Raw genomic sequence first — 20,345 nt, 5'->3', positions numbered from 1 at the left:
GGTGGCATAACTGGGATTGATTACCGCCAAAGTATGGGGTAGTCGATTGTTATATTGCCTAGATGAGGTGCTGCTAACAGAATGAGGGCTTCCCCACACTCCAGTCGCTGCTCAGCACTTTGTCCCCCTCCCTGCCCCTTAGTCTCTCCTCCTTCAGCTTCCCCCTGGCTGGCCAGCGTCTCCTCCAGACCATCCTGATCTGAGCTGGCGTTCTGCAACTCAGGCCGCTCTTCATCCTCCACATCCATCTCAAACACAAGGGCAGGTTGGAGCTCAGCTGGGACACAGAGAACAGAAAGGAACTTCGGAACGAGAGATTCTGAATAATCTAAACCAAACTACAACAAGCCTGTTAAAGGCTTAGTAAAGGAATCCCCTTTCCATTGTCTTACCAAACAGGCCACTTTCCGGATCCAATTCACAGCCCCAAACTGGGCCTTCATGTTCTTCAAGTCTCTCCACTGATTCTCCAGTACCACCCCATGTGCATGGATGGCACCACTCTGCTGGTCTAACCTGAGAATACAGATGGCACAGTCAACAGGTGACCCATGATGACTACAGTGAAGATAGGTGAATTAAGGTGATAGTTGGTGTTTAGATGTATAGTTCCTTCAGAAAGTATTCACATCCCTTTACCTTTTTCACATTATGTTACAGCCTGAATTTTAAATAGATTAAATTGAGATTGTATCACTGATCTACACAAAATACCCTATAATGTCAAAGTGGAATTTTGTTTTGTAGAACATTTTAGAAATTCATAGAAAATGAAAAGCTGAAATGTCTTGAGTCAATAAGTATTCAACCACTTTGTTATGGCAACCCTAAATAAGTTCAGGAGTAAAAATGTGCTTAACAAATTGAATAATAAGTTGCAAGGACTCATTTGTGTTCAATAATAGTTGTTAACATTACTTTTGAATAACTACCCCATCTCTATGCCCCACACATACTTTAAGGTTAAGGTTCCTCAATCAAGTAGTGAATTTCAAGCACAGATTTAACCACAAAGACCAGGGAGGTTTTTCAATGCCTCTCAAAGAAGGGCAGCTATTGGTAAAAAAAAATTGAAAAGCTGAATATCACTTTCAGCATGGTGAAGTTATTAATTAAGCTTTGGATGGTGTATCAATACACCCACTCAGTTGAGAGGAAGGAAACCGCTCAGGGTTTAACTTAAATGAGTGAAAAGGAAGCCTGTACAGAATAAAAATATTCCAAAACATGCATCCTGTATTACTTAAGTAATACTGCAAAAAAAAGTATGACAAAGAAATTAACTTAGTCCTGAAAACAAAGCATTATATTTGGGGCAAATCCAACATCACTGAGTACCACAAGCATGGTGGTGGCTGCATCATGTTATGGGTATGCTTGTCATTGGCAAGGACTAGGGAGTTTTTTTTAGGATAAAAATAAACAAAATAGAGCTGAGCACAGGCAAAATCCTATAGGAAAATCTGGTTCAGTGTGCTTTCCAGACAAATTCAGGAGACAAATGCACCTTTCAGCAGGACAATAACCTAAAACACAAGGCCAAATCTTTACTGGAGTTGCTTGCCAAGACAACATTGAATGTTCCCGAGTGGGCAAGTTACAGTTTTGACTTAAATCGTCTTGAACATCTATGGCAAGACTTGAAAATGGCTGTCTAGCAATGATCAACAATCAACTTGACAGAGCTTGAAGAATTTTTTTTTTTTTTTTTTTTTAAATTTTACCCCTTTTTCTCCCCAATTTCGTAGTATTGTTGTAGTAGCTACTATCTTGTCTCATCGCTACAACTCCCGTACGGGCTCGGGAGAGACGAAGGTTGAAAGCCATGCGTCCCCCGATACACAACCAACCAAGCCGCTGCTTCTTTAACACAGCGCACATCCAACCCGGAAGCCAGCCGCAGCAATGCGCCGGAGGAAACACCGTGCACCTGGCCACCTTGGCTAGCGCACACTGCGCCCAGCCCGCCACAGGAGTCGCTGGTGCGCGATGAGACAAGGACACCCCTACCGACCAAGCCCTCCCTAACCCGGGCGACGCTAGGCCAATTATGCGTCGCCCCACGGACCTCCCGGTCGCGGCCGGTTACGACAGAGCCTGGGCGCGAACCCAGGACTCTGATGGCACAGCTGGCGCTGCAGTACAGCGCCCTTAACCACTGCGCCACCCGGGAGGCCCCGTAGCTTGAAGAATTTTAAAAAGAATGGGCAAATATTGTACAATTGAGGTGTGCAAAACTCTTAGACTGACACAAAAAGACTCACAGCTGTAATCGCCACCAAAGGTGCTTCTACAAAGTATTGACTCAGGGGTGTGAATACTTAGTGTCAAGAAAAAGTATGTGAACCCTTTGGAATTACCTGGACTTCTGCATAAATTGGTCATAACATTTTTATCTGATCTTCATCTAAGTCACAACAATAGACAAACACAGTCTGCTTAAACTAATAACACAAACAATTATACATTTTCATGTCTTTATTGAACACACTGTGTAAACATTCACAGAGCAGGGTAGAAAAGTATGAACCCTTGGACTTAATAACTGGTTGACCCTCTTTTGGCAGCAATAACCTCAACCAAACGTTTTTTGTAGTTGCAGATCAGACCTGTACAACGGTCAGGAGGAATTTTGGACCATTCCTCTTTACAAAACTGTTTCAGTTCAGCAATATTCTTGGAATGTCTAGTGTGAACCACTTTCTTGATATCATGCCACAGCATCTCAAATCGGGTCAGAACTTTGACTGGGCCACTCCAGAAGGCGTATTTTTTCTGTTAAAGCCATTCTGTGTCGATTTACTTCTGTGTTTTGTCTCGTTGTCCTGTTGCATCGCCCAACTTCTGTTGAGCTTCAATTGGCGGACACATAGCCTAACATTCTCCTGCAAAATGTCTTGATAAACTTGGGAATTCATTTTTCCGTCGATGATAGATAGCTGTCCAGGCCCTGAGGCAGCAAAGCAGCCCCAAACCATGATGCTCCTGCCACCATACTTTACAGTTGGGATGAGGTTTTGATGTTGGTGTGCTGTGCCTTTTTCTCTCCACACATAGTGTTGTGTTCCTTCCAACCAACTCAACTGTAGTTTCATTTGTCCACAGAATATTTTGCCAGTAGCGCTGTGGAACATCCAGATGCACTTTTGCGAACTTGAGACGTGCAGCAATGTTTTTCTGGGACAGGAGTGGCTTCTTCAGTGGTGTCCTCCCATGAACACCATTCTTGTTTAGTGTTTTACGTATCGTAGACTCGTCAACAGAGATGTTAGCATGTTCCAGAGATTTCTGTAAGTCTTTAGCTGACACTTTAGGATTCTTCTTAACCTCATTGAGAATTCTGCTCTGTGCTCTTGCAGTCATCTTTGCAGGACGGCCACTCCTAGGGAGAGTAGCAAGAGTGGTGAACTTTCTAACTTTTTAGACAAATTGTCTTACCGTGGACTGATGAACATCAAGGCTTTTAGAGATACTTTTGTAACTCTTTCCAGCTTTATGCAAGTAAACAATTCTTGATTTTGGGTCCTTTGAGATCTCTTTTGTTTGAGGCATGGTTCACAGCAGGCAATGCTTCTTGTGAATAGCAAACTAAAATTTTGTGAGTGTTTTTTTTATAGGGCAGGGCAACTCTAACCAACATCTCCAATCTCGTCTCATCAATGATTGTACTCCAGGTTAGCTGACTCCTGACTCCAATTAGCTTTTGGAGAAGTCATTAGCCTAGGGGGTTCACATACATTTTCCAACCTACACTGTGAATGTTTAAATTATGTATTCAATATAGACAAGACAAGACAAGAAAAAATACAATAATTTGTGTGTTATTAGTTTAAGCACACTATGTTTGTCTGTTGTTGTGACTAAGATGAAGATCAGATCTAATTTTATGACCAATTTATGCAGAAATCCAGATAATTCCAAAGGGTTCACATACTTTTTCTTGCCACTGTATGTAAATTACATTTCTGTGTTTCGTTTTTTTCAAATAAATAATAAAATAATTATGGGTTATTGTGTGTGAGAAACTCAATTTCATCCATTTTGAATTCAGCCTGTAGCACAACAAAATGTGGAATAAGTCAAGTGATATGAATACTTTCTGAAGGCACTAAGTCTTGAGTTTCAGTTTGTAATCAGGTAGAACATAATTAACGGTTTGAGATGAGGTGCAGGTTACAGTTACAAATAGATCACGGATTAGGAATATAGGGCTAGGTTTGCATGTCAGGGAAAAGGGTGTTTCAACCGTACAGACTGGGGTTCCAGTGGAACCCCAGTGGAACTCCTCCTCACAGCTGAGAGCTGAGCCGAGAGGGAGCTGGGCCAGGACACGCCCCCTGCTCTCCTCCTCCTCTGATGCTTGCAGCACCACTGTCAATGTCTCATCGTCATAGAAACGAGCATCCTGGCAACTGTACACACAGTCAGAACTTAAACACACAGACGTGCAAAAAAAAAAATCATGGGTCTATAATAGTCATTAACACCAATTAAAAACAACAAATAATCAATTGCAGATCATCATTAGAGCAAGTAATATGCAATGAATGTTCCCATAATTTGCCTGTACAGCTAGATGTTGCATTGTTGAGAGGGTAGGATTCTAGGAAAGAGAAGAATACAAGTGATGCATTCACCTGACTCCTGAAGCATCATTATCAATACTGTGGCTGAGAACATCACTCAGATCTATCGCCACGAAACCAGTGAGAACAGGTCTGTGACAACAGACATAAAAAGATAAACAATCAGTGAAACAAAAAAAACATGCTCAGTCATAGACAAAGACTTAGTAAATTGGGATTGAACCAGATTAAAATAGGGTGCAGTACTGTAATGTACTCGTATGGGTCAGTACCCTTCCGCAGTCGGTAAATCTTGCAGGGTGAAATCTCTGGCATGCAGAACACTACATATTGCATATTGGTCTTCTTATCATTGTATCTGGACACCAATAATCATGATAATAACCTTGGCAATATACATTATCTGCGTAATCATCATGAGGAGAGTGTTTTGGTAAAATAAGAAATGACAAGATGTTTGTGTCTTTCAATGACAGAAGTACAGTTTCTGATCTAAAAATATCAAAACAATAAAATGTAACAAATAAAACACACCACAAATTAATAAACACAATTATTCACTAAAATTGTTATCTGACACAGTGTAGAGAGGAAAACAAAGAGCCTGTTTCACAGATTTTCCAATGACCTCCTACAAACAGAGGCAAATCAGTATCACCATAGCTCATGTCATGTCATAACTCAAATTCATATGCCTTCGTTTGGATGTAATCTCTCCAGACTGCTGTCTTGTCATGCAAAACCAATTGAATTAGAATGATAGAATAGTTTCTGCCACATGCAAAACATAAGACGAAGTGTTCCTTGGGGATGTGGCATTGTATGGCTTGTTAATGCAATCATATTACCACAGAAACAAAGGCTGGGAAGGAGAATATAGAAGAGAACTGAGGGGGATGGACAAGACAACTGAAATAGTGTGTGAGAATGAGGGGGAGAGAGAGAGAGAGAGACTGCAAGATGACAAAACTCCTGTGGTGAGTTAGTCAGATGTATAGCTGCCTGGAATTCTTAGCAGAAGCCTCATGAATGCATGACCAAAGTTCTACTGAAGCCCAAGGCAAAGAAATTTAAAAAAAAGTAGACTCTTGGAATTCTCATTTGAATTACTTAAAATATATATATATATACCTTAGTTATTCAAATTAGATACTAAGTCATTTGAACGACTTAGCTTGTTTGAATGACTTAATTGTTCTTTTGTCTAATTAAGCCTAATTTGTTTTGCAGCTTGTCAGACCGTGTAATGCTTGCTGCAGCCATTCATTCACTGATTCCATCCATTGATATGATTATTCATTGACAGTTCTTTGATAGCTTAAAGCATGGCTGCTTCTGAATACCAGAGCATGTAAATGGGGTGAGTGAGGAGAAGAGCGTAATTCCAGCAGATAAAAAAAATGGTGTCTGCCTTCTCTCCCGCTCCAATTTCTCTCTGGTACTGCTCAGACACAAGGTCTGGGCATCCTCTGCCTAGCGTATTTATTTTCCTTTATCAGTATTCTTTTAATTAGGCCTATTCGGTTGTAATTATTTAACCTGCCCCACCCACAGTACCCTGTATCTAGTTTATATTGTAGATTGTATAGTTTATATTATATATATATATATATATATATATATATATTGTACTGGTAGCGAAGTCAGGTGCAGGAGAGCAGAGTTTTGTGAACAGGCGCACACTTTATTTAGGCAAAAGTGCAAAACGCGCAAAACAGTCACAATAATGACTTTTAAGAATAAACATCTTCGTGACAAAATAACACTGAAAAAAACAAGCCAGTCTGGCGTGTCAACAATACACACGTAACACAAACAATCGTACACAAAGACATGATGGGGAACAGGGGAATAAATACATGTACAGTGGGGCAAAAAAGTATTTAGTCAGCCACCAATTGTGCAAGTTCTCCCACTTAAAAAGATGAGAGGCCTGTAATTTTCATTATAGGTACACTTCAACTATGACAGACAAAATGAGAAAAGAAAATCCAGAAAATCACATTGTAGGATTTTTAATGAATTTATTTGCAAATTATGGTGGAAAATAAGTATTTGGTCACCTACAAACAAGCAAGATTTCTGGCTCTCACAGACCTGTAACTTCTTCTTTAAGAGGCTCCCCTGTCCTCCACTCGTTACCTGTATTAATGGCACCTGTTTGAACTTGTTATCAGTATAAAAGACACCTGTCCACAACTTCAAACAGTCACACTCCAAACTCCACTATGGCCAAGACCAAAGAGCTGTCAAAGGACACCAGAAACAAAATTGTAGACCTGCACCAGGCTGGGAAGACTGAATCTGCAAAAGGTAAGCAGCTTGGTTTGAAAAAATCCACTGTGGGAGCAATTATTAGGAAATGGAAGACATACAAGATCACTGATAATCTCCCTCGATCAGAGGCTCCACGCAAGATCTCACCCCGTGGGGTCAAAATGATCACAAGAACGGTGAGCAAAAATCCCAGGACCACACGGGGGGACCTAGTGAATGACCTGCAGAGAGCTGGGACCAAAGTAACAAAGCCTACCATCAGTAACACACTACGCCACCAGGGACTCAAATCCTGCAGTGCCAGACGTGTCCCCCTGCTTAAGCCAGTTCATGTCCAGGTCCGTCTGAAGTTTGCTAGAGAGCATTTGAATGATCCAGAAGAAGATTGGGAGAATGTCATATGGTCAGATGAAACCAAAATATAACTTTTTGGTAAAAACTCAACTCGTCGTGTTTGGAGGACAAAGAATGCTGAGTTGCATCCAAAGAACACCATACCTACTGTGAAGCATGGGGGTGGAAACATCCTGCTTTGGGGCTGTTTTTCTGCAAAGGGACCAGGACGACTGATCCGTGTAAAGGAAAGAATGAATGGGGCCATGTATCGTGAGATTTTTAAGTGAAAACCTCCTTCCATCAGCAAGGGCATTGAAGATGAAACGTGGCTGGGTCTTTCAGCATGACAATGATCCCAAACACACCGCCCGGGGAACGAAGGAGTGGCTTCATAAGAAGCATTTCAAGGTCCTGGAGTGGCCTAGCAGGTCTCCAGATTTCAACCCTGTAGAAAATCTTTGGAGGGAGTTGAAAGTCCATGTTGCCCAGCAACAGCCCCAAAACATCACTGCTCTAGAGGAGATCTGCATGGAGGAATGGGCCAAAATACCAGCAACAGTGTGTGAAAACCTTGTGAAGACTTACAGAAAACATTTGACCTCTGTCATTGCCAACAAAGGTTATATAACAAAGTATTGAGATAAACTTTTGTTATTGACCAAATACTTATTTTCCACCATAATTTGCAAATAAATTCATTAAAAATCCTTTTCAAGTGGGAGAACTTGCACAATTGGTGGCTGACTAAATACTTTTTTGCCCCACTGTCTATTGATTGGGGAATGAAAACCTGGTGTGCAGGGAACAAGACAAAACAAATGGATACATGAAAAATGGAGCGGCGATGGCTAGAAAGCCGGTGACGTCGGCCGCTGAATGAACAAGGAAAGGAGCCGACTTCTGTGGAAGACTCCTGGAGCGGACCAGCCACCACCGGCCTGAGGAGAGACACATGGAATGAGGGGTTAATATAGTAAATCGGGGGGAAGCTGTAACCTGTAACATACCTTGTTCACCCTCCTCAGGACTTTGAATGGCCCCACAAACCGCGGACCCGGCTTCCGGCAGGGCAGGCAGAGGGGCAGGTTTCGGGTCGAGAGCCAGACCCTGGGCCTCACTGCGGTGACGGTCCGCGCTGGACCTGCTGGAGGTGACCACGCGCGTCTGAACCAATCGTCCACCGCAGGAGCCTCGGTCTGACTCTGATGGCACGGTGCCAGAACCGGCTTGTACCCCAATGAAAACACTGAAAGGGGGAGAGGTTAGTGGAGGAGTGGTGGAGCGAGTTCTGCGCCATCTCTGCACAGGGCACGAACGCTGCCCACTCCCCCGCCCGGCCCTGGCAATAGGGCCGCAGAAACCTGCCCACATCCTGGTTCACTCTCTCCACCTGCCCATTACTCTCGGGGTGGAAACCCGAGGTGAGGCTGATCAAGACTCCCAAACGTTCCATGAATGCCCTCCAGACTCTCGAAGTGAACTGGGAACCTCGATCAAACACTATATCCTCAGGCACCCCGTAGTGCAGGAATATGTGTGTAAACAGGGCCTCCACAGTTTATAGGGCCATAGGGAGACCGGGCAGAGGGAGGAGATGACAGGACTTAGAGAAACAATCCACAACGACCAGGATTGTGGTGTTTCCCTGTGAGGGAGGATGATCCATTAGAAAATCCACCGACAGGTGTGACCAAGGCCGTTGTGGAACGGGTAAGGGATGTAGCTTGCCTCTGGTCAGGAGTCTAGGAGCCTTACACTGGGCGCACACCGAGCAGGCGGAAACATAAACCCTAACGTCTCGAGCCAAGGTGGGCCACCAGTACTTCCCAGACAGACAGTGCACCATCCGACTGATCCCCGGATGACCAGTGGAGGGTGATGTGTGGGCCCAATAGATCAACTGGTCACGGACAGACGGAACGTACTGACACCCGACGGGACACTGGAGTGGAACGGGCTCTGTATGCAACGCCTGCTCAATGTCCGCGTCCAGCTCCCACATGACCGGCGCTACCAGGCAGGAGGCCGAATGGGAGTCTGATCCATGGGCCGCTCCTCTGTGTCATACAGCCTTAACAGTGCGTCTGCCTTCTTATTCTGGGAACCTGGTCTGTAGGACAGGGTAAACACAAAACGGGTAAAGAACATGGCCCACTTTGCCTGATGAGGATTCAGTCTCTTAGCTGCCCGGATGTACTCCAGGTTACGGTGGTCAGTCCAAATGAGGAAAGGGTGTTTAGCCCCCTCAAGCCAATGTCTCCACGCCTTCAAAGCCTTAACCACAGCCAACAGCTCCCGGTGCCCCACATCATAGTTCCGCTCCGCCAGGCTGAGTTTCTTTGAGAAGAAAGCACAGGAGCGGAGCTTCAGTGGCGTGCCCGAGCGCTGAGAGAGCACGGCTCTGATCCCAGGCTCGGACGCGTCCACCTCCACTATGAATGCCAAAGAGGGAGGAGCCGAGGTAAACAGAGCTCTTAGGTTCCCAAAAGCCCTGTCCGCCGCAACCGACCACTGCAGGCATACAGGACCCCCCTTCAGCAGTGAGGTAATGGGAGCAGCCACCTGGCCAAAGCCCCAGATAAATCTCCGGTAGTAATTGGCAAACCCTAAAAATTGCTGCACCTCCTTTACCGTGGTGGGAGTCGGCCAATTACGCACAGCTGCTATGCAGTCACTCTCCATCTCCACCCCTGAAGTGGAAATGCGATACACTAGGAAGGAGACGGTCTGCTGAAAGAACAGGCATTTCTCAGCCTTGGCGTACAGGTCATGCTCCAAAAGTCGTCCAAGTACCTTGCGCACCAAGGACACAAGCTCTGCGCGTGTAGTGGAGTATATCAGAATGTCATCGATATACACCACTACACCCTGCCCGTGCAGGTCCCCGAAAATATAGTCTACGAAGGATTGGAAGAGCATTCATCAACCCGTACGGCATGACGAGATACTCATAATGCCCTGAGGTGGTACTAAACGCTGTCTTCCACTCGTCTCCCTTCCGGATACGCACCAGATTGTACGCACTCCTGAGATCCAGTTTAGTGAAGAAGCGCGTCCCGTGCATTGACTCAATCACTGTGGCGATAAGAGGTAGTAGGTAACTGTACCTCACCGTGATTTGATTGAGACCTCTATAGTCAATGCACGGGCGTAAACCTCTATCCTTCTTCTTCACAAAAAATAAACTTGAGAAGGCGGGTGAAGTGGAGGACCGAATGAACCCCTGACGCAGGGATTCGGAGACATATGTCTCCATAGCCACCGTCTCTGCTTGCGACAGGGGATACACGTGACTCCTGGGAAGTGCAGCGTCTACCAGGAGATTTATCGCACAATCTCCCCGTCGATGGGGTGGTAATTGAGAGCCAAATCGGCATATTTTGGGGGAATGTGCATGGTGGAGACCTGGTCTGGACTTTCCACCGTGGTAGCACCAACGGAAACCCCTACACACCTCCCCGAGCACTCTCGCGACCACCTCGTGAGAGCCCTCTGTTGCCAGGAAATGGTGGGGTTATGATGAGCCAGCCAGGGAAGGCCTAGTACCATGGGAAACGCAGGAGAGTCAATGAGAAAGAGACTGATTCTCTCCTCGTGACCACCTGTGTCTCCATGGCCAGGGAAATGGTGGCTTCCCTGATTAGCCCAGACCTTAATGGTCGACTATCCAGAGCGTGAACCGGGAAAGGTCTATCCACAGGAATAATGGGATCTCTAAACTAAGAGCTAACGCTCTGTCGATAAAATTCCCAGCTGCGCCTGAATCGACAAGCGTCTTATGCTGGGAATGCGGGGAGAACTCAGGGAAACAAACAGGTACAAACAGGTGGACAACAGAGGACTCTGGATGAGAGTGGTGCAGACTCACCTGGGGTGACGCCAGAGTGCCCTGCCTGCTGCCTCGACTCCCTGAGGGACCAACAATGCACTGACCGGCAGTGTGCCCTCTGCGGCCACAGATGGTGCACGTGAAGGCACCTCCAGCCTCCCAACGTGCAGCCCCTCTCACTATCAACTTCGTTTATTTTCAGCAAACTTAACATGTGTAAATATTTATATAAACATAACAAGATTCAACAACTGAGACATAAACTGAACAAGTTCCACAGACATGTAGTCCCTGAACAAAGGGGGAGGTTCAAAATCAAAAGTAACAGTCAGTATCTGGTGTGGCCACCAGCTGCATTAAGTACTGCAGTGCATCTCCTCCTCATGGACTGCACCATATTTGCCAGTTCTTGCTGTGAGATGTTACCCCACTATTCCACCAAGGCACCTGCAAGTTACAGGACATTTCTGGGGGGATGGCCCTAGCCCTCACCCTCTGATCTAACAGGTCCCAGACATGCTCAATGGGATTGAGATCCAGGCTCTTCGCTGGCCATGGCAGAACACTGACATTCCTGTCTTGCAGGAAATCACGCACAGAATGAGCAGTATGGCTGGTGGCATTGTCATGCTGGAGGGTCATGTCAGGATGAGCCTGCAAGAAGGGTACCACATGAGGGAGGATGTCTTCCCTGTAACACAGCGTTGAGATTGCCTGCAATGACAACAAGCTCAGTCCGATGATGCTGTGACACACCGCCCCAGACCATGACGGACCCTCCACCTCTAAATCGATCCCGCACCAGAGTACAGGCCTCGGTGTAACGCTCATTCCTTCGACGATAAACGCGGTGAGACAAAATTACAACTCGTCAGTGAAGAGCACTTTTTGCCAGTCTTGTCTGGTCCAGCGACGGTGGGTTTGTGCCCATAGGCGACGTTGTTGCCAGTGATGTCTGGTGAGGACTTGCCTTACAACAGGCCTACAAGCCCTCAGTCCAGCCTCTCTCAGCCTATTGCAGAAAGTCTGAACACTGATGGAGGGATTGTGTGTTCCTGGTGTAACTCGGGCAGTTGTTGTTGCCATCCTGTACCTGTCCCGCAGGTGTGATGTTCGGATGTACCGATCCTGTGCAGGTGTTGTTACATGTGGTCTGCCACTGCGAGGACGATCAGCTGTCCGCCCTGTCTCCCTGTAGCGCTGTCTTAGGCGTCTCACAGTACGGACATTGCAATTTATTGCCCTGGCCACATCTGCAGTCCTCATGCTTCCTTGTAGCATGCCTAAGGTATGTTCACGCAGATAAGCAGGGACCCTGTGCATCTTTCTTTTGGTGTTTTTCAGAGTCCGTAGAAAGGCCTCTTTAGTGTCCTAAGTTTTCCTAACTGTGATATTAATTGCCTACCGTCTGTAAACTGTTAGTGTCTTAATGACCATTCCACAGGTGCATGTTAATTAATTGTTTCTGGTTCACTGAACAAGCATGGTAAACAGTGTTTAAACCCTTTACAATGAAGATCTGTTGAAGTTATTTGGATTTTACGTATTATCTTTGAAAGACAGGGTCCTGAAAAAGGGACGTTTCTTTTTTTGCAGAGTTTATATACAAAATAAAACATGAGCAAATCAGCCTGAATATCAGGACACACAACTGCAATGCGTTGACTACTGATTAATTCGCTCATTGCATCAAGTAGCAGTAGGTACGTGGGTAAAATCACTGGAGAAACCAAGCAAAGCCAGTAAAAAATTCATATTACAACCTATTTTCCATGTTTGCTCTAGAACGCATTCGTTCAAACTCCAACATGATATACAATAAGGCTGTCACAAAAAGACAACAGGCACACAGTGGCGGAATAAATTGAACTACACATTTGCTTGTTTCATCACAAAACCAGAGAGCAACATCTGTCTGGTGAAGTCCACAAAGCAAATATTGCATGTAAAAAACAGTTATGACCTGCAGCATGCTCAAGCAAGTTAATGTTTGACAGTTTACTAAACAACTACTTACTGCAAGTCAGCACAAAGACAATAGGAGCACCTCCTCCGCTAATCCAGCAGCATTTCAACTTAAACATCATCAACAAGGCTATATATGTTTAGTTTAATACACTGAAAACAAACTTAAAGATACCAAAAACTATTTAGTCCAATAAATATCATGTGGGTGTCCATGGCACCCTCGCATGGGCGACAATGAACCAGCTAAGTTAACTAGCTAGTTAACGTGAGCCTACATCTAGGCTACATATTGAACTTCAATCGTCTCAGCCCAGTGGCACAATATATTAATTTAGATCAGAATCATCATCATAATTATTGGCCTGTAGAGAATTAAATGAAAACCACAAGTCCAAATCTCCATCAATTTTTTAAAACATTTTAGTCATTTAGCAGATGCTCTTATCCAGAGAAACTTACAGTAGCAATTAGGGTTTAAGTGTCTTGCTCAAGGGCCTATAAACAGATATGGCTCAGGGATTCGAACCAGCAATCTTTTGGTTACTGGCCCAACACTCTTAAATGCTAGGCTACCTGCAACTCCACCCATGGCTTAAAAAAGGGTCGATTTAGCAAGCTAGCTACTGCAGGACATCAACACAAGCAGATGAGAAAAACGTGTTTTTCTGACAGTGATGATGTTTTGCTTAGGATGTGATTTCATTGGGGAGAAGTCAAATCTGTGTCAGGAAAACAATCAAATGCTATGGCGGCAACATGTCATACTCTTTTGTTCCAGACAGCATCAGATATATGGGCTGCACATACTGAGACAGAGGGGCGCTGTTTCCCTCACCCGGTTGATTTCTCTTGTGAGATTCAGCCACTTGCGAATCGATGAAAAATGATGAAAACACAGAGACGAAAGACACATAATTTTAAAATTTTTTATTGGTCTGATATTTTTGGGGAAGTCTGGCTTCCTTTAGCATCAATGAATACACACCACTGATTGCATCTGAAACTGTTCTTTAGAGATTGCAAGTTGAAGTTAGGGCTTCATCTAAGTTCATGCCACCTGGGCCTATTGACCCAGCTGTGGATAGGTACACTACAGATGCCTCTCTCCCCTATGTCAGGAATAGTTTTACCCGCTCTGAGGAACAAGCCCTTACATCTCCAGAATGACACCTCCAAAGTCATCCGCCCAGAGGACAAGGGAGACGATGTTATTGTACAAGACTACACTGTCTATAACACTGAAGTACTCAGGCAACTGAATGATCAGACATTCTATAAGAGACTCACTACAAACCCCACAAAATAGCTTTTGGCTGTAATCGTACAGGTTGTCGCTAAAGGCACGCGCAGTGGTAACAACGCCAAAAGAGAACAGATTATTGCTGCTCCATGCTGGTTATATGCAGTCCCTAAAATACTGGTGAATTATCTAAATCCCCAAAGGGACAGGACCAATCTTCTGTGTGATATCAGAGCAGGTTTGGATGAAGGCATGAAGATCTCTGCTCGGCTTCAAATGCCCTGATTGTTAAATACGCAACACATGTATTGTGACACTTTTGTTTACCAAAGACCCACAATTAGATATTAGTTCAACTCCTTCCCGCTAATAATAACGACTCCATACAACATTATTGTCCAAAGAGGTGACTACTGGTTTCTTGAAGTGTTTGAAATAGCCTAATTGGTCTGCAGCAAGTTGATCCCTGCTATGCAAGGATTTATTTTGCAACCCATCTACCAAATCCATCCATTATGCACGGTTCTCCCTCTCAAGCGTTCCTTCTCAAAATGCTTTCAAATCAATATTCTTTGCTTTATCATCAAATTAATGGGTTGTTGTCGTCAGTGCTATTGGAAATCGGATAGCTTCCTTATGTTTCAGTAAACCATTAGCCAACAGTTCAAAGATTAAACATAGTGATTAAATGTACTTTCTTCCTGTTATTGTGAACTGTAGGCTATAACAAGTTAAACCTTTCGATTGAAGGCATATCACAAACATCTTTTTATAGGCGATGCATGTTTGGCTAATAAAAATATGTTGCTCGCTGGTGATGGATACTTTAACTGTAGATTTAGACTAATGTTATAGCTCACATAGGCTACTTCTCTACCAGAGCCCGTGAGATAACTGGTCCTACTGGTAAGTGCGGTCTAAGCGATTCCCTTTTGATATCATGTTACCTCCCTACATTGATTATATTGATGAAAAACCGCTGTTTACCTCATGCCGCACACATTTAATTCGTCATTTCATTCTAGCTCACAATCAACGACGGCTATTTACTGTAATCCCTCCAGCAGTGGCGAAGTGTAGGCCTATGACTATGTAACCTTGTGACACAGTCCTACTGGACTCTGTGCCGAAATGTCACACTTCATCTCAAAGTATTTAAAAATGGTTGGCGTTTCAAATATATTCTATTCTCCTTTCTCTTGTTTATATTATGACTATATTCTCACCAATATTACTTCATGTAAGTAAGCTTTTACATGTGTATTTTTCTGTCTTTATAATAATACTATTGAATTTGTAGAGCGAATTTCGCACGCTCAATGCACATGTGAAGCTTGTTGATGCTTGCTTTATGTGCGCAAATCATCTGACCGCTGCAGTTTGAAATTATGTATTCCCTTTTATTTATGGAAAGAAGCAGATACTTGTTTTTATTATTTATGGAGTCGTTTATTATTTACAATTAATTCATTTATGACATTTTAGCTTTTTTAAAAACAGTATGGTGTTTCTATTCCAAGGAAAACAAAAATACATTTTACAGTAGCCTATGTATTGCCTACCCAAAACATCCTAATACATTTGAAGTCCTTCAAAATATAAACTACATATCATAATGTTTGAAAGTAGAATATAAACTAGATATAGGCTACTGTGGGTGGGGTAGGTTAAATAATTACAACCATATCACATCAGTCTTACAAAGCTACAAAATTACCAACTGTGGTGGCTTATTTCTGCATTACCAAATGAGGAGAAACAAACTTCACACAGCAGTCAGAGTTATACTTAAACTACATTTTTAATAATAAGAGCTTTGCAATAGCATTTTGACTTTCAATGATGCGCCATTTCTAATGAACCATTGAAAGTGACAACAGAAAAGTACAAAGATCTTTTATAGCCAAGATACACCCCTCTCAACCTACATGACGAACCACAGATCTTAGGAACACTTCACAAAGGGACTTTATAATTGAGAAAGGAGTATCCCTTAGCCAGATAACATTCACTATAAATTATCGTTCAGTTTGGTCCCTAAGACGAGGTTCTAATCTTGTTCCTGGTACTTCATAGCACATAACCATTACCTCATCTAATGGCATAACTCAATTGTCAACTCTAGATACTCCCATTTCAAGTAAAACCCCTTCTTGACCCCTTTCCTGGACATGCTCATTGAGAGGAGTGAGCCTCTAGGTCATACACTATACCAGGATAAATGTAAGATCAGAGAGGACATACAATGGTTCCAGGCACTGCCATACACCTTCCTCAATGCCAAAGGAGGGATTGACTGGCGCACAGACATTGTGGAGACAGGTAATTGGTTCCCCATTAATCACGCCATCCCTTCACATGGTTTAAGAATAGGTAAAGACACATTCACATATGAAGACAATGTTCCCTCCTGTCCTCTTCCCTTTCTGATATTCTGCATAGCACCAGAGGCATGTGAAAGACAAGCCTGACCTCTCCCCTCTCTGGGCCCCAAGTGACTGAGCCCCAGCTAAGGGAAATGAATGCAACTGCCAACACCAGAGTCATTAGAAAAACATTCTAATAAAAAGTATATCACATAAGAATATTATGCAGATAAGACATTTTAATTACTTATGTTACCCAACTAATTCTGATTCATCCGCCACACAGCATACTCAAACGTTATTATTCAGCTCACCTTGACGGTCAGCTGAATCATGAGGAGAGCCTGTAGTTCTGGGCTGATTAAAAATAGAGAATTTAGTTAGTCTGCACATAAAAAAACGTAGACATCTGCTATATCAGTCTTTTCAATGTCAGATGAGATTTGATGTCCTGCAGTGGCACCTACAGGACACTTTGAATCACTACATCTCAAATGTTTAACATATTTTTGCATTAGTGCTTACGGCTCAACTACATGATCTATTACTTATTATAAACCAGGTGGTTTGAGCCCTGAATGCTGATTGGCTGAAAGCCATGGTATATCAGACCGTATACCACGGATATTACAAATAATTGCTTGTTTAATGTTCTAATTACGTTGGTAAACAGTTTGATAATAGCATTAAGGCACCTCGGGGGGGGGGGTTGTGGTATATGGCCAATATACCACGGCTAAGGGCTGTATCCAGGCACTCTGCATTTCGTTGTGCATAAGAACAGCCCTTAGCCGTGGTATATTGGCCATATAAGGCCCGAGCGGATGTGGTATTACTTAGGTAGAAAGCACGTTCTGTGGAGGACAGGGTAGCGTACAAGTCATTGGACACTTTTCTCACCTTGATCGTCCCCATAGTAGAAGTTACAGAAACTCATCCTGGACTTGTGTGCTGGTGTTCTTCTCCTAAAAACAGGGATTGGTTCGGATCATGCCTTTTAGGGGTGCTGTCATTCTTGGAAAAAGGGCTGAGGCAAACAGTGACCTGAACGAACTTAGTGAGCCGAAGGTCCATCTGCATGAGGATATCCTCCCAAACCTCACACATACGGGTGAGAGAGGGAGACGCAGGTACTGAAGGAAAGATATAGAGAGAGACAGAATAAGTTGGATCGAGAGAGAAAGACCAATGGCCAGACTAGTCTGATGAATGTCCTCATATCCCTATGGAAATATGAACTATGAGGAGACATCTTGCCATATTAGTTACATAAGGAGGGCACTGACCTGCAGCAGAGTGGAGATGTGGGTGAACTTGTGTGCCATCCTGGTGACCTAAGGGAGACAGTGGGACAGCAGTCCTGTGTCAAGCTGGAGGACACAACAAGCGTACATAGTGAAAGAGCTCAAATAAGATAAGAATATATACTGAACAAAAATATAAATGCAACATGCAACAATTTCAAAGACTTCACTGAGTTACAGTTCACATAAGGAAATCAGTAAATGTACATACATTCATTAGACCTTGATCTATGGATTTCACACGACTGAGCAGGGGCGCAGCCATGAGTGGGCCTGGGAAGGCATAGGCCCACCCACTGGGGAGCCAGGCCCAGCCAATCAGAATACGTGTTTCCCCACAAAAGGGCTTTATTACAGACAGAAATACTCCTCAGTTCCATCAGCTGTCTGGGTGGCTGGTCTCAGACGATCCCGCACATGAAGAAGCCGGATGTGGAGATCCTGGGCTGGCGTGGTTACACGTGGTCTGCGGTTGTGAGGCCGGTTGGACGTACTGCCAAATTCTCTACTTATGGTAGAGAAATTAACATTCAATTATCTCGCAACAGCTCTGGTGGACATTCCTGCAGTCAGCTTGCCAATTGCATGCTCCCTCAAAACTTGAGACATCTGTGGCATTGTGTTCTGTGACCAAACTGCACATTTTAGAGTGGACATTTATTGTCCCCAGCACAAGGTGCACCTATGTATTGACCATGCTGTTTAATCAGCTTCTTGATATGCCACACGTGTCAGGTGGATGGATTATCTTTGCAAATGAGAAATGCTCACTAACAGGGATGTAAACACATTTCTGCACAGCTTTTTATGCATATGGAACATTTCTGGGATCTTTTATTTCAGCTAATGAAACATGGGACCAACACTTTATATACTGCGTTTATTTTTTTGTTCAGTATAGAAGATGACAGTATTGATGGGTCAGAAATATACTCAATTTCACTTAAATGTAGGCATAACTGATTACCTGGATGCAGCAGATCTCCGGGTCGTTGTCAGCTGACCTGATTTCTTTGATGATAAACAGGGACTTCAGGTCACCGGACAGACACAGGATATGACATATCCCATGAGATTGTGTGTTAACTGAATCTTCCATAATAAAGCATGTGAAACTTGCATCACTCACTTCCCTTCCCCCATAAGGTTTAGGATCTCGTTTGACTCCTCACTACAAGATGGAGGGTTGGTTATGAGAAAACGTATCCTAGTGCAGACAGGTTGTCTAAAATATCATTTAAATGAATCGCAGTCACTGAAGATACATACATACACATATCTTTGATGTAGTACTGTAGCTAAGAATAAACAAAGCATGTCTTCAGTAGGGGGCAGATGCAGCAAAACAAGCTAAATGCTGTAAAGTATGTGTTAACACAAGAACCAAGAGTTCTCCAAAATATATTTTACTTGAATAAATGACAAATGATTGATTCGTCAGTGACATTATAAAAACACGTTTACCTCTTGGGAAGAGTTGGCAACTTGGGAAGAAAAAGGTTGGACTCGTCTTCAGAGGTGTAGAATGAGTAGAGGACACTGAAAGACACAAAGTTTATATTTCACTACACAGTTCAGACACACTCAAAAGTATCTAGTGTAACTCTCCTCCCCCCTGTAGACCTGCTCTTCTCCAGCACCTCCATCCAGGGCATAGGGTTCTCCACTGGGAACAGATGAAGAATCTCTGCATCACACAGCATCACCAGCTTAAGTGTCCCAGAGGCTAAAGGCCAAGACTGAACACAAAACAGAGGACACACATTAGATAAGCACTGAACAAATGCAGAGGCTGACACACTGTGCTGTAGTAAATGTGTTGAGTGTGTGAAGGTTTATTGTTGTAACAGTGGTAATGTAACATAACGTATATGCTTCCAATGTGATAAGTAACTTGAGACAGTCAGGTCTATCTCTTACCATCAGGTCTCCAAGCTAACGCAGTGATCTCCTTTCCCGTATTCTCATTGGGTGGCAAACACAGATGACTCCCATAATAAACTGATGTGATCTGGTATTGATCTGGGTATGAAAGTGTGGGTGTGTTTCTCTCTTTACCTAGCCAGCAGTGTTTGCGAGAGCAATGAGATCCCTCTTTGGAAACCATGCCATACACAGAACTGGGTTTGGAAACTGCTTCTCCCCCACTTGACGAAAGGCAGGCATTATTGTGTACTGAAAATAGAATAAAGCAGCATTTAACAAGATCATGCCAGGGGGCACAGTTTTGCTGCACTTTTTTTATTAAAGAAATAGCTAGCTAATTGTGTCAATGACAGTGTCTGATGGAGTTTGGAAATAATCTCTAATAGCCCAGACCAGAGGCTGGCAGTGACACTAGCCTATAATCGGGTCCCCAGGCTAATTGCTCATACACGGAAGTGTCAGGGGAACGAGATCAAAGATGATCTACTATAAGAATGAGAGGATGTGCCTCTC

General features: G+C 43.7%; 1 pseudogene; it reads right to left on the bottom strand.

Moving 5' to 3' along the window:
* Positions 1-20: 20 nt before the first annotated feature.
* LOC139407967 (anaphase-promoting complex subunit 4-like) lies at positions 21-20,072 on the bottom strand (annotated as a pseudogene).
* Between the last annotated feature and the right edge of the window lie 273 nt (positions 20,073-20,345).

This window comes from Oncorhynchus clarkii, chromosome 4 (assembly GCF_045791955.1).
Source record: "Oncorhynchus clarkii lewisi isolate Uvic-CL-2024 chromosome 4, UVic_Ocla_1.0, whole genome shotgun sequence".
NCBI lineage: Eukaryota > Metazoa > Chordata > Actinopteri > Salmoniformes > Salmonidae > Oncorhynchus > Oncorhynchus clarkii.
This window is presented reverse-complemented; position numbering and strand designations above follow the sequence as displayed.